We start from the raw sequence: 13,568 nt of genomic DNA on the forward strand, positions 1-13,568 counted from the left end.
ATTGTTATATTGCAGGCCGTCTGAGCTGTTAGACTCTGATATTGTTATGTTACAGGCCGTCTGAGCTGTTAGACTCTGATTTTGTTATGTTGCAGGCTGTCCGAGCCAGTGAAGTGCTTTTCTCGAACTATCTTTGCAAACTTGTGCATGGTTCCCAATGGAGTACAACAACGCTTGGTCGGCCATAACAGATTATACATACACCATTCCCAGGGCGTCTGCTGTGCAGCATGCAACAGGTCATGTGATCTATCGTACATCTGCCGTGCGGTGGTCAATAGGTCCTATGACTTATGGCATGTCTGCCACAAGGCAAGTAACGGGTCATGTGACTTATCGTTGAACATGATAACATAGTGACATTTCTCATTTGAATGGGACAATTTTTTACCAAAAAAAAATGTGTTGTTGGTTTATTTGCCATTGACAGACAAGCAAAGTGCAAAAATTACTATGTGATACTTTCTGTAGATGTGTGGGTGAGTGGAGAACGGAGATCCCAGCAAAGACGACCGGGTGCTTTTATAGAGACCTACTAATGGATATGTAGTGCATCACAGTTTTATAACATTCATTATGTAAAACTGATGTGGTAGAAAAAACGACTATGGAACAGTACTGTGCCCCGACCAATCAGTTCAGCTTTTACCTGTGTCTCACACGTAGTTAGCCAATCAATGGCAGCCAGCTCCTCATATCGGTTGCTGTATATTTAAATGAATTTTCCAGTTTTCAGATTTTTTGCATTATGTCAATGCTTAATGTTGAATGTTTTTCTTGAGGCTAAGATTAAATCTCTTCAAGTGAAGTTCTTGGAATGAATGAACGGTTGAAACATTTGGTTTAAAATCTGGCTACAATGAAATTGCTTCTTTTTTTCCCCCGCTGATTTTCGCTCTTTTAATGTTTTTTTCTCAAAAATGGGGGATAAATCGAGAGACGATGTCTGCATGCTTTTCTGATTATTTGTGAACATGACCTTGTCTCAAGGAAACTATTATGGTGGTACATGTGTAATTAGTACCGTATTTGACTTAATATGCTCCCTCAGCACTGGTCAGTTTGGGGATATGCTCCCTCAGCACTGGTCAGTTTGGGGATATGCTCCCTCAGCACTGGTCAGTTTGGGATAATTATCAGAACAATTGCAGACTTCAAAACATTCTCATAAAGAAAAAGGCATAAGGGAAAATTATTTCCAGAAAATTGGTGCATTATGATCGGGGGGATGCTGATCTTAGAGAGAAAAAGGATAGAAGTGCTAATAATCTGAGATTTATCTACCTCTTTTCCACAAGGGCCTGTGCCTTGTGACTTTCGGAAAATATCACGCACAAAAAGCATGATTTTGGGAAAAAGAAGAAATTTTTGCATTGATTTTGAGAAAACACAGCAGAAATTATCTCAAGAGAAGGGGGGTTTACAAAGGCCCAAAATTCACGTTTATATAATCACTGATAATGGATGGGGCCATTTTTAGGTTGATCACTGTGTACTTAACCATAAAAGGAAAGTTGTCTTCATTAAATATGTATAACACATAAGTCTTTTGTTAACATTCTATCAGGCCAAATATAAACAAATATATGTTTGTCATACATAATGTGTCTACGATGAACGTTTGTTTTTCCAGGTGAATGTAATTCCTAATAGGAAAAAAGGTAAAAACTCCAAAACAGAATTAAAATTGTGAAGGTTTGACTGAAATTGTTCAGGTCATTTTTAATTAAAGGGGTAATAGTCTAATAGATGTACACTTTCATGAATGATCTTACAGTAAATATTTTTGAATTCTGACTTTTCTCGTCTGAGAGACTTATTAGGTTTTTTTAGAACATTTATGTATGTATCTGTATATTTCCTTTTCTGAGTTTCAAAGATTTTGTTTGGTCACCAGTAATGCGACCCTTTATTCATTATAGGAATAGATGTACAATATTTAACATGTATTTATTTTCATCATGAATCAAGAATGCTTACTGTAAAGCTATGGTTTATAGATTCTGTTATAGTCTGTTTCAGATTTAAGACTGAATCTAAGAATAGTCTGTTTCAGATTAATAACTGAATCTCAGTATAGTATAGTCTGTTTCAGATTTACGACTTAATCTAAGTATAGTCTGTTTCAGATTAATAACTGAATCTAAGTATAGTATAGTCTGTTTCAGATTTACAAATGAATCTAAGAAAAGTCTGTTTCAGATTTTGGCTAAACTTGTGGTACGAAATATGTTCTATTATTCCAACAGAATGAACAGTAAGTGCTACATAAGGATATTTTTCTGAAGCAGACTATACAGATTTTTTGTACCCTTTTTGTTAATCTGAACCATAGGTTGAGTATGAATACTTTCCAATGAGAAAGTAAACAACAACAGACTCACATTTATATATAAATATATATAATCTTTGTATCATTTATCACATTCCCTGTCTCTAGCCTAATGTTCATAGTGTAATCAGAATTAAAAGTATTTTACTTCGCACAAGGTTTTGTTTTGCCGAAAGTATCATGGCAGTTTTATGAGAATGAGTGTGAAAGAGATTGTTGCAGCAGTTATATGAGAATGAGTGGGATCATGAGGTTACCATAACTGTTTCCTGAGTGGGGATGGGGTGAGAGAAATAATACAGGCTTCAAAATCAAGACACTTCGGAAAATATTAGTTATCAATTTTTGTCATAATTTACAGAATGTTTACCGGTTTGCATATATTGAAATTTGTTGTCAGAATTTATTGTACAGGTCATTTTATGATTTATTCATTACAACTGAAAAGTAATTGTAGAAATTATTAGAAACTTGATGAGTTCTGACTTTCTTTAATTAAGTTTCATATGATATTTGTCTATAATTTTGATGCACTCCTCTGAGACTAGAAGTATTACAAAGTACTTAACTCATTCACCCCTGAAGACACATTTGAACCTTCCAATTAAAAGATCGGAATAGTTCATTATGAAATTTCAGGGATGAAAGTACTTAGTATTAAACATTTCCTTCTAATTATAGAAACATGTCTTCTGACCTCAAGATCATTCAACATCTTCTCCTAACTGTGGAAATATTGTAATAACCCTCAGACCTTAAAAACATTCTCCTTACCTAAAAACATTCTCCTTACCTAGAATCGTTCTACTTAACTTCTTTTGGCCTCGGAAGCATTACGTTTACTCCTTACTTCAGTATCTGTCTCTTTGACTTAGGATTGACGCTCAAATTGTTCTCCTGACCTTTGATTTATTCTCCTGACCTTTGATTTATTCTCCTGACCTTAGACTTATTCTCCTGACCTTTGACATGCATGCTGTCTCTTTCATATGATTGAGGTTAATACTTATTCTTTGAACTGCTGTTATTTGTTTAATCACGAGAATCCATGTTTTGTACATTACATGTTAAGAATCTGTCGGCATTCGGCAGTATTTGTTGTGTAAGTGAGAAATGAATGAATTCGCAAAAGCAACTGATGTATATAATCCTAAATACCATGTACATAGCAAATCTCATACAATCATTCCATATGGGCGTTAGTTTAATGGTCTTTCAGCACTTGTACAGTCTAAAAAATGCAGGGAAGAGTATAACCCATAATATCACAATGTACTTGTAACCCCTCTTGATTGATGCTTCGGACATCTTATATAGTCTTGTCCATTTTACACTGCCCTGTTACCAAAGCTAGTAAATCTCTCAAGTGGCAGACGCACCTTCTCTCTAACCGGCTTTGTTTTAACTCATTCACCCCTGAAATTTCATAATGAACTATTCCAACCTTTGAATTGGAAGGGTTCAAATGTGTCTTCAGGGGTGAATGGGTTAAGAAGCAATGGCCTCTTAGTCTCCCAAGCGAAATCTTTTCTACCTAGCAAACAGACCTGCTGGGGAGGAGGTCACTGTTAGCGACGCAGACTTTTCTCTTTTGCTAGCAATAATCACTTTAGAAATATTTGATTCCTCTCTCACTGGCTAGACCCAAGGGGCTTGTTTTCCCGCCTAAATGTCCCGATACTAGGACCTATGTCAACACTTTATATGTTTCAGGGTATGTATAAGGTATAGGTTGGCATTCCTTTGTCCCAAAATGCACAACCTTGAGAGAATGTACAGCAACATAATATGTGGTTTATGAGAAAGAACATGCAGCAGCGCATAGAGAGAGATGGAAGTAGAGGTTGAGAAAAATCAGAGATTTTGAGGGAAAGTGTGATATAGAGATGGAAAGAAAGTTTAATATAAATACAGAGAAATAGTGAGGAAGTTAGGAGGAATGAAAATGTGGGCATTTTAAAATTTAAACAGAAAGAATGGAAAACGTAAGATAGTATAGAGAGAAAGTGTGATAGGAAGTAAAAAATCAAGATGGAGAGAAAATGTGAGAAATATGGAGGAAGAGAAACTACAAGATGGAGTGCGTTGAAAGTGGGAGTGTGTAAAAATTCCAAGAAAGTAGAAGAAAGTTTGAGAAATAAGAGGTCAACAGGAATGCTTTAATCTCTCTAATTGTCTATTGATAAAAACTGAGTTGTACAGAAAATTATAATCTACCCTTCCTGCAAATGCCAAAGCTGGCAAAAATATTGTTGCTTTTTTCAGAGACTTTGTTTTCATATAGGATTTCTTTTCCAATTAAACTTTATTTCACACTTATTTAGTCAGGCTGTAAATATGGAAATATTTAATGAATTATTCAGAAGCTGAGAAACCAAAAGCACCAAAGCTTGATAACATACAAACATAAAATATTGATACGGTTTTCCTAAACTTCTTTAAATCATGACAATACAGCATGCGTTAGTATTAATACTGATAAGTCAGCGGAAAAAAACCCCAGCAATATTTAATGCAATTTATTTTACCCCATCTGTGAGTTTTACATTTGGTTAATTCTGACATAGATGCTTTGTTTTGTATAAAACCCTGAAATATCAATTTGTAAAATTTGAGAAGCTAAAAAGACTTGATATGTTTTGTCAAAGATAACCCAGTAATTATTTATCAACAGATGATCTGGCATTCTATAGCATCTTTGCGTATTGAAGAGTTATCTTCTCTTGTGAGCAGGTATTGATTGTTACGTCATTGGTTTGTGTGAGAAATTTACGTCATTTTCTCAAAAATTGATGACGTTTCTCTCACAAACCAATGACATAACAATCATTACCTACTCACAAGAGAAGATAACTCTGCAATACGCAAAGAAGGAATAACGTCTGAGTTACTGTTGATCTGTTGTGTTACATGAAATGTGTATTTCTTTGTGAAATTGCTAGAAGAAAAAATGATACCAAATATTCAAACATGTCGCAATAATTTCTTCAGACCCATTAAATTAATCTGAGCATATTCATATCTGTTGATGGTCCCGTTCAAATATTTTCAAATAAGTCAGTGTTAGAATGATCAGGAAAATAAGTATTCACCAAAATGCAGTGGATTGCAGTAACTCTGGTACATGATTATGACACAGGTTCACATACCACGGTACCAGGAATGTTGAAAAAAAATATTTTACGATTAAATTTATATTTAATTACTACTAAGTTCTATTTTTTCACCCAGAAACTGTATTGCCTTGTTCAAGATGTAATGAAGTAAGTTTGAAGAAGTGTTCAGAATACAGCAGGGGTTTTATGCAATTTCATGTTTTCCATATAATATATATGGATATATGAGATGTACAATATGTACAATACATTATGTAATTATATAAATATGTATGTTAATGACTGTACAGAGTGTGTCCAGCGCTTGTTTTCTGTTAAATCTCGGGAAGAAGTGGTGATGAGAGGAAGAGTGTTTTAGAATCCACGCTGTGGATAATGTTGTTGTAGGTTTAGTGTGCTGAGGAGTGGAGACTTTTTTCTGTATGACATTTTCTGCACTACAACTCAATACAGAGCATACTGCATATCAGGTATCGAGGATTCCCCGTGTATTTATATACATAACACTGGTCTTCTCAGACAAGAGTTACTGCCCTTTGTTTTCAAAATTCATAATGTTGGCCAATATGTAAGTTGTCTTCGAGGTGAAATCATTATCCTTTCGTCATTTTGTTTTTCGCCTTTTTTGTAATTTAAATTTTGCTTTTCATCAGTCTTTAAAAGAATTGAAGTTTTCTTAAAATCACCATGAAGACAATTTATACCATGCCCTCTTCCCTTAGCGTGTAACTCTTCTCTTTGAAAACCAATATTAGTATGAGTGACTAACAGTGATGGGTGACCTTATGATAAACTTTTTTATGTATAGTTTCACTGAATATGTTGTTATTATTGCAAACTTGAATGTAAGATAAATTCAGTTGCTCTAAATTCACTATTTTTATACAGGAATCTAGGTGTGAATTAATTTCATAGCAACTTGTTTAACATGTGATATACCATGATATATGAAATTATAAAACGTATATAAGAAAATTAGATTCCTGTCTTGTGTTTTTTAGCTCACCTGGCCCGAAGGGCCAAGTGAGCTTATCCCATGGTGCAGCGTCCGTCGTCCGGCATCCGTCAACTTTTTCCTTTAAAATGCTACTTGTCCTGAATGGCTCGGAGGATTTTGACCAAATTTGGTCAGGAGCATCATTGGCCAAAGGGTTCTCAGTTTTGTATAAACGGAGGATATAACCCCCCTGGGGGCAGAGGGGCGGGGCCAAATAGGGGGAAAATAGGTAAATCTTTAAAAATCTTCTTCTCAACCAATAGAAGGATTTTGACCAAATTTGTCCTAGAGCATCTTTGGACAAAGGAGACTCAAGTTTGTATAAACGGAGGGTGTGGCCTCTTTGGGGGCAGAGGGGCGGGGCCAAATAGGGGAAGTAGAGGATTTTTTCTCTCCTACTATACAAGTGAAGGGATTTAAACCAAATGCAGTCTGAAGCTTGGTCAGGAGCATCATTGGCCAAAGGGTTCTCAGTTTTGTATAAACGGACGGTATAGCCCCCCCTCGGGGCAGAGGGGCGGGGCTAAATAAGGGGAAAAAAGGTAAATCTTTAAAAATGTTCTTCTTCTCAACCAATTGAAGGATTTTGACCAAATTTGTCCTAGAGCATCTTTGGACAAAGAAGACTCAAGTTTGTATAAACGGAGGGTGTGGCCCCTCTGGGGGCGGAGGGGCGGGGCCCAATAGGGGAAATAGAGGATTTTTTTTCTCCTGCTATACAAGTGAAGGGATTTTAACCAAATGCAGTCTGAAGCATGATTAGGGACAAAAGAATCAATTTTGTATAAACTGAGGTGTGTGGGCCTCCTTCTAAGGGCAGATGGGTGGGGCCCATTAGGGGAAATAGAGGAAAACATCAAATATCCTTCTCCTTTTGTACCGATGAAGGGATTTTGACCAAATTTGGTCTGGAGCATCATTGGCCAAAGGGTTCTCAGTTTTGTATGAACGGAGGGTATGGTCCCCCTGGGGGCAGAGGGACGGGGCCAAATAGGGGAAAATAGGTAAATCTTTAAAAATCTTCTCCTCAACCAATTGAAGGATTTTGACCAAATTTGTCCTAGAGCATCTTTGGACAAAGGAGACTCAAGTTTGTATAAACGGAGGGTGTGGGCCTTCTGGCGGCATAGGAGCGGGGCCCAATAGGGGAAATAGAGTATTCAGTACGTGATAACACCATTCATATACACATCACATGCATATATATATACCAATGATTAATGGAAATAACAATAGTTTAAACTTCCTTAGGGTAAGGTGGTTGGGGTAAGATATATATTGTATATGTTTACATGTCATATTGTTCAGTTATAGAAAATCTGCCAATTTTAAGTATAGATTTCTGTACAGCTAGAAATATTAAATCATTTTCAGCCAATGTAAACGAATCATCTCCAAATAATAATAACTCCAAAGTAATATTATGGGCAAAAGGTAGCGTCTTATTTGATCGTACCTGTTACATTCCAATTAAAAATGTTTATTGCCTTCGACTTCACCACACATGCATAATGGAGATGGAGCAATATTTTTTGCAAATAAATGACCATTTAAGGAGCTATACACTCCATTCCTAGTTGTGCGTGATATATTTGGCCCTTGCGGGTACCAACGTTGTAATAGATAGGCGTTTCTTAGTATGTTGCTTGTCAAGATAAGCTTTTAAAGCAGAAGTAGACGGATTTGATCGTACATTTTGTGGAAGACTATTCCATTGGTCTATAACAGAAGGTAGAAATGACTGCTTATAAAAGGAAGTTTTGCTCAATATTGGAGTAATAAAGGTATGGTCGGAGTTTCTGGTATCACATCCATGCCCTTCCGATACAGTACTTGGGATAAGGCTATATAAATATTCAGGTGTATATTGATGAACATTTTATGGAACTGGATAATTTTATGATTTTGTCTCCGATGGAATAAACTGACCCAAGCTGATTCATTGAGGTTTTCAAGTTTCTTTCCCAACTCATTCGGTATGTTCCCCCCACACTATATCTCCATACTCAAGTAGAGGTCTTATAAATGAAAAATATATTGGTTGTAAAGTATTTCTATCAAGCTGGAATTTTAAGGTTCACATGAGGTTAAGTTTAGGTGACGTTTTACAGATGGTGTAATTGACATGATCTGACCAACTACCGTTTGAGGAGAAAAAATCTCCGAGGTGCTGATGGAAAGATACGTTATTTATAGGAACTTGGTTCATATGTAAGAGAGGGTGATTGGGAGGGTTTCTTTTCCTACTTATGAGGATAGTTTCGGATTTATTTGGGTTAAAGTCTACAAGCCACTGGCGTGACCCATGCATTTATTATTTCCAAGTCCGATTCCAGAATTTCGTGTGCCGTAATTGGATTGTCTACTACCATATACAGTGACGTATCTTCGGCAAACAGTTTTATTATGGAGTTTATATCATACACAATATCATTAAAGTACACCAAGAAGAGCAGAGGTCCAAGGATAGAGCCTTGGGGTACCCCGGCAGTAATAGATGCCCAATTAGAACTGCAATTAATTAAAATAACTCTTTGTTTTCTGTCAAGAAGATAATCTTCAAACCAGGTATTAATAATAACTTTCCACATATATGCCAAGTTTTTGAAGTTTGAAAAGAAGGCCTCGATGCCAGACACGGTCGAAAGCCTTGCTGATATCACAGAATACTGCTCGAATTTATTTGCTTGAGTCTAGAAGAGCTTTACCAAAGTCGTTAGATATACTAAGTAATTGGTTTATAGTAGAGTCGCCGGGTGTGAAGCCTGATTGACAGCTAGTAATAAGGCTATTTTGACGAAGAAAATTGAACAAATATTTAAATATGCAGCGTTCAAATACTTTTCCTAAGACACTTATTAGAGATATGGGACGATAATTCTTGACGTCATCACCTTTGGCGCGCAAGTTATTCGACAAGGCTGTTGTCTGTTACCTAGTGATGTATACACCCCAAACCCTATTCGCTGCTCAAGAAACAGACCAGCTTGTACAGCCAGGCGAACTGTCGAACTTAATGAACAAAATGTCTGCCGGTAGCTGGGAAAAGACACATCAGCTGGAGAAGAAAACGTCTCACACCCCATCTGTATTGCCTACCAATATAAACTTCTTCCTCAATAAAATTAACATCGGTTGTCAACCAATGTGCTGGAAGATTCTCGTCCTTAATTTTACAGCAAACACGTGGGAGGTTTAAGTCGGAAGAGGTTCTCTTAAAAAAATACGACAAAAGATCGGACAATTCTATTAAAAAATATGAGGTCAAAAAATGGCACAGTGGTTAAGAAACAAAATAGATGAAGTACAAACATCAAAATTTCCCAACTCTAGAGTTCACGTCAACTCATTCACCCCTGAAATTTCATAATGAACTATTCCAATCTTTGAATTGGAAGAGTTCAAATGTGTCTTCAGTGGTGAATGAGTTAAGATCAGAGAGGGTAAACGAAAGTTCAATAATATTGTTCTAAAATTAAACTGAGAAGTGAAAGGAGTACAAATTCTTTCAAGACTAATAAATGTTTCTTGTAAATTAAGAATGTGTAATGTTAATTTCCGATTGAATGTGGTAGATGGAATAACATTCCAAGAGAAGATAGAAAATGTATTTTTTGCGACCTTAATGAAATTGGAGACGCATGTCATTATACATATATGTTTAATTGTAATACTCGTCAAATACTGCAAAACAGAATAAAATGTATGTCTAGATATTATTTGGAAAGACCTTACCACTTTCAAGTTCAATACATTATTTAATTATGTCAGCAATGAAGAATTAATTTCACTTGTAAATTTTTAAGCACATAATTGGGTACCTATAATCTGGCTGCGGGAACCGTAGCATCTAGGCCCAATCTTTTAAAACAAACAAAATGTTATCGGACCATAATCTAGCTGCGAAAACCGTACATATATACGTCTCTGCGTACATGTAGCTTCTAGGCCCCGATTTTTTATTTGTTATTATTATTATCGGAGGTCCGATAATAATAACTAAAAAAAAATCGGGCCTAGAAGCTACGGTTCCCGTACCTACCTATAATCAGAGACACTATACGTCCCTGCTATAAACACCACGATTTGTATGTAAATTGTTCTATATATGTAGATTCTCTACGCTGTAACCAGATTTTGAGAATAAAACCTCTCATTGTCATTGCGTAAAAAAATATATTTACATAGAAACATGTTGCGGAAATTTTCATTATGCGGGTATTTTAAATGCCACAGGAGGAGATGACCGCAACATCAAAAAGTAACAGTTGATCCATCACTTTATTGGGATATACAGTATCGACACAGCTGGGGTTCTGTTGGTTGGTTGGTTGAAGGGTTTTATCGCCTACATGATTCCGCCCCTTTATAGATGATTTTTATATGGCCACAAAAAGTGGAGCGTATATGTAATCCTGTGACGGCAACAGTTTTTGACTAAAGCTTTTAAAACTATTATATTGTGTGAGATAACCATAGGAAGACTTGCTATCTAAGTCCGTGCATAGAGGTGTTTTTTTTTTTACTGTGGTTGTGGCCCTTTCTTAAAGGGGGGGCCGAGACTATAAAAGGAAATGGGCGGAGCTTATTTCAAAATGTTTGACTTTTTCAGCAGGTTTTAGCTCAGAGACATTTTTTTTTTAATTACAATAGACTTCAATAACTTATTATGCTGCAAGTTGGCATGCATTTGCCTCAAAGTATGGTTGACATATCTTCTAAATATCCTGTTTGGGAAAATATATATAAGTTATTTCAACCTGTTTCCGGATCCCATTCCTCTGTACTTTATATGTTATGTGGTGTCCATGCAACTTAACGTGGAATGAAATAAAGTGTATATTAATATTAGATCACATAGGTACGAAAGCCGATTAGAACCACACGAAAAAGAAATCTCCTTATTGCAAGTTACGTTCTCGTTATTACGAGATAGCTTTTAACACATCCAACAAAAAATTCAAATTTTGCTGGGTAGTATTTTTTTTATCGAACATACCTGAAAAAAAAATGCAATGTCAGTTTGTTCTTCATTTTGAATTCAAATAATTATGTCTTACAATAATGTTTTCTTCCAATGTGTACTTAAGTATTTGAAAGAAACTTAAACGTACCCCATCTTCAAAAAATCGACTTCAAAAACAGTTCAAGACGTCAGATTAAGATCATTCTCCAATTACACACCCGGTATGACGCCACGCCAACGACAATCCAAACTCCAAATCTGGAGCTAAAAATATTTCGATCAAACAAAGAAATCGACTTTTTTTTTTTTACAACGAATAGTGATATCACGGACTTAGATAATTCCGTGGTGATATTTATTTCTAGATAACGCATCGCAGCATCTGTAACACTTTACTTGGCTCACGGAGTCGTCACCTGAAAAACCCGTACAAATCCAATGCAAAAAAAAGTATAAGGTTTTTCAGCATTGGACTCGTTTAAAAACTTTTATTTATAATGTAAATGACGCTTTTACAGTCCTTTTAGTAAAAACTTTGGTATTACATATTTCCAAATTGACTAATCTTATTGCAGATTCTTCTTAGTAATCGTAAAACCAGAGACGTATATACTACCACGGAATTAGACTACTTGCTTTATTTATGTCTCTGGTAAAACTCAACTTTACTTGCACAGTTGTCATTGGACAGCGGTAAATCGATTTGATTAAGTGGAGTGTTAATTAAAAGAATGCGGGTGTTGTTTTGACATAACTCGTGATTTGAGGCCGTGGTTCCGTCACCTACTCGTGTCAGCCATGTTGTTTATCACTAAAACAAACAAGCTCCGCGACGTCAACGAGAAACTGAGCAAAAGGCTTGTAGATATATCGTAAAATAGGCACAGTAATATCACCCCAATTAAACCCCCATTAACGGATGTTGCCGGAGTATACATATCGCTGGCATTCAGCGTAAAGTAAACAGAACTATCAAGACCCCTACAATAATTATTTCTAGTTGAATAGGGAATGTTTTAACACTAATAATGGCAGCTTAATATCTGAGTGGAGGTACTTTGGTTTTTAAAACAACATTTTATACGACATTATATTCCTAGTATCTATATAAATAGCTATACATCTGAAAGTACATCATTCTCTCGTTGTGGTTGAAGACAACACGGAAGAAATACACAGTAAGGTAAGGCAGTAAGTATATCATGGCCGTAGAGAAGAAGTGGACGACGTTGACGGAGTTCTTCCAGATCAATTGTAAAGTGAGTATATAACATTTTATGCATCTTCATCTGTTGTTTGTGTTTAAATCGGGATTCATTGAAATTGGAATATATTTTCATTTCAATTTCATTTCAGTCGGTGTTTATTTATTTTCATTGAAATCCAAATTCATTTGCATTTCAATCGGTATTAATTTTTCAAGTTGAAATCGGAAGTAATTTTCATTGAAATCGGTATTTATTCATTTTCATTTCAATCGGCCTTTATTTATTTTTATTGGAATCAAAATTCATTTGCATTTCAATCGGTATTAATTTTCATTGAAATCGGAATATACTTTCACTTAAATCGGAATCAATTTTCATTTACTTAGGAATTCATTTTCATTAAAATCGGTAATCTTTTTCATTAAAATCGGTATTCTTTTTCATTAAAATTGGTATTCATTTTCATTAAAATCGATGAACGGAATAAAAACAATACTGAGTTACCGAAACTGGTTTGGTGTTTTTTTTTGTTTTGTTTTAAATATTTGGGATGTAGTTTAACTTAAGAGATATGATAAACACTTAATATCATATTTAACAGTGGTCTAATTTGTAAAGCAAAGAGTGAAAATAACCGCTATCTCGAATCTAATTTTGATTTTTTGATTTTGTAATTATATTAAATAAAGAATAAAATCCTCATGATTAATGCGCTCTTTCATGTTTGACATATATTTCAGTTCTTTTAACTGAATTATCTATAATGCATATTTCTAAAGGTCAATAAAATACAACTATCAAAATATAATCATCCGATTTTGTTATTTTCACTTTCTTTTCCTTTATTCACGAACATTTATATATTTTTTCCTTCCTAGGTAAATGTACATCACGACCCCATCCTTCAGACAAAAAAAGGTGGAGGGAGTAAGCGTCCCTTCAACATCCT

At 35.3% G+C, this 13,568-nt stretch overlaps 1 protein-coding gene across 18 annotated transcripts in view; it reads left to right on the top strand.

Moving 5' to 3' along the window:
- Window positions 1-4,821, top strand: part of LOC110441994 (serine/threonine-protein kinase 25-like) — a 54,961-nt gene extending 50,140 nt beyond the window's left edge. For all 18 annotated transcript variants that reach the window (XM_021485347.1, XM_021485348.1, XM_021485354.1 and 15 more), the window contains one exon: window positions 96-4,821. The gene's annotated coding sequence lies outside the window, so the exon portion shown is untranslated. The remainder of the gene's footprint in view (window positions 1-95) is intronic.
- Window positions 4,822-13,568: the final 8,747 nt, after the last annotated feature.

This window comes from Mizuhopecten yessoensis, unplaced genomic scaffold (genome assembly GCF_002113885.1).
Source record: "Mizuhopecten yessoensis strain PY_sf001 unplaced genomic scaffold, ASM211388v2 scaffold716185, whole genome shotgun sequence".
NCBI lineage: Eukaryota > Metazoa > Mollusca > Bivalvia > Pectinida > Pectinidae > Mizuhopecten > Mizuhopecten yessoensis.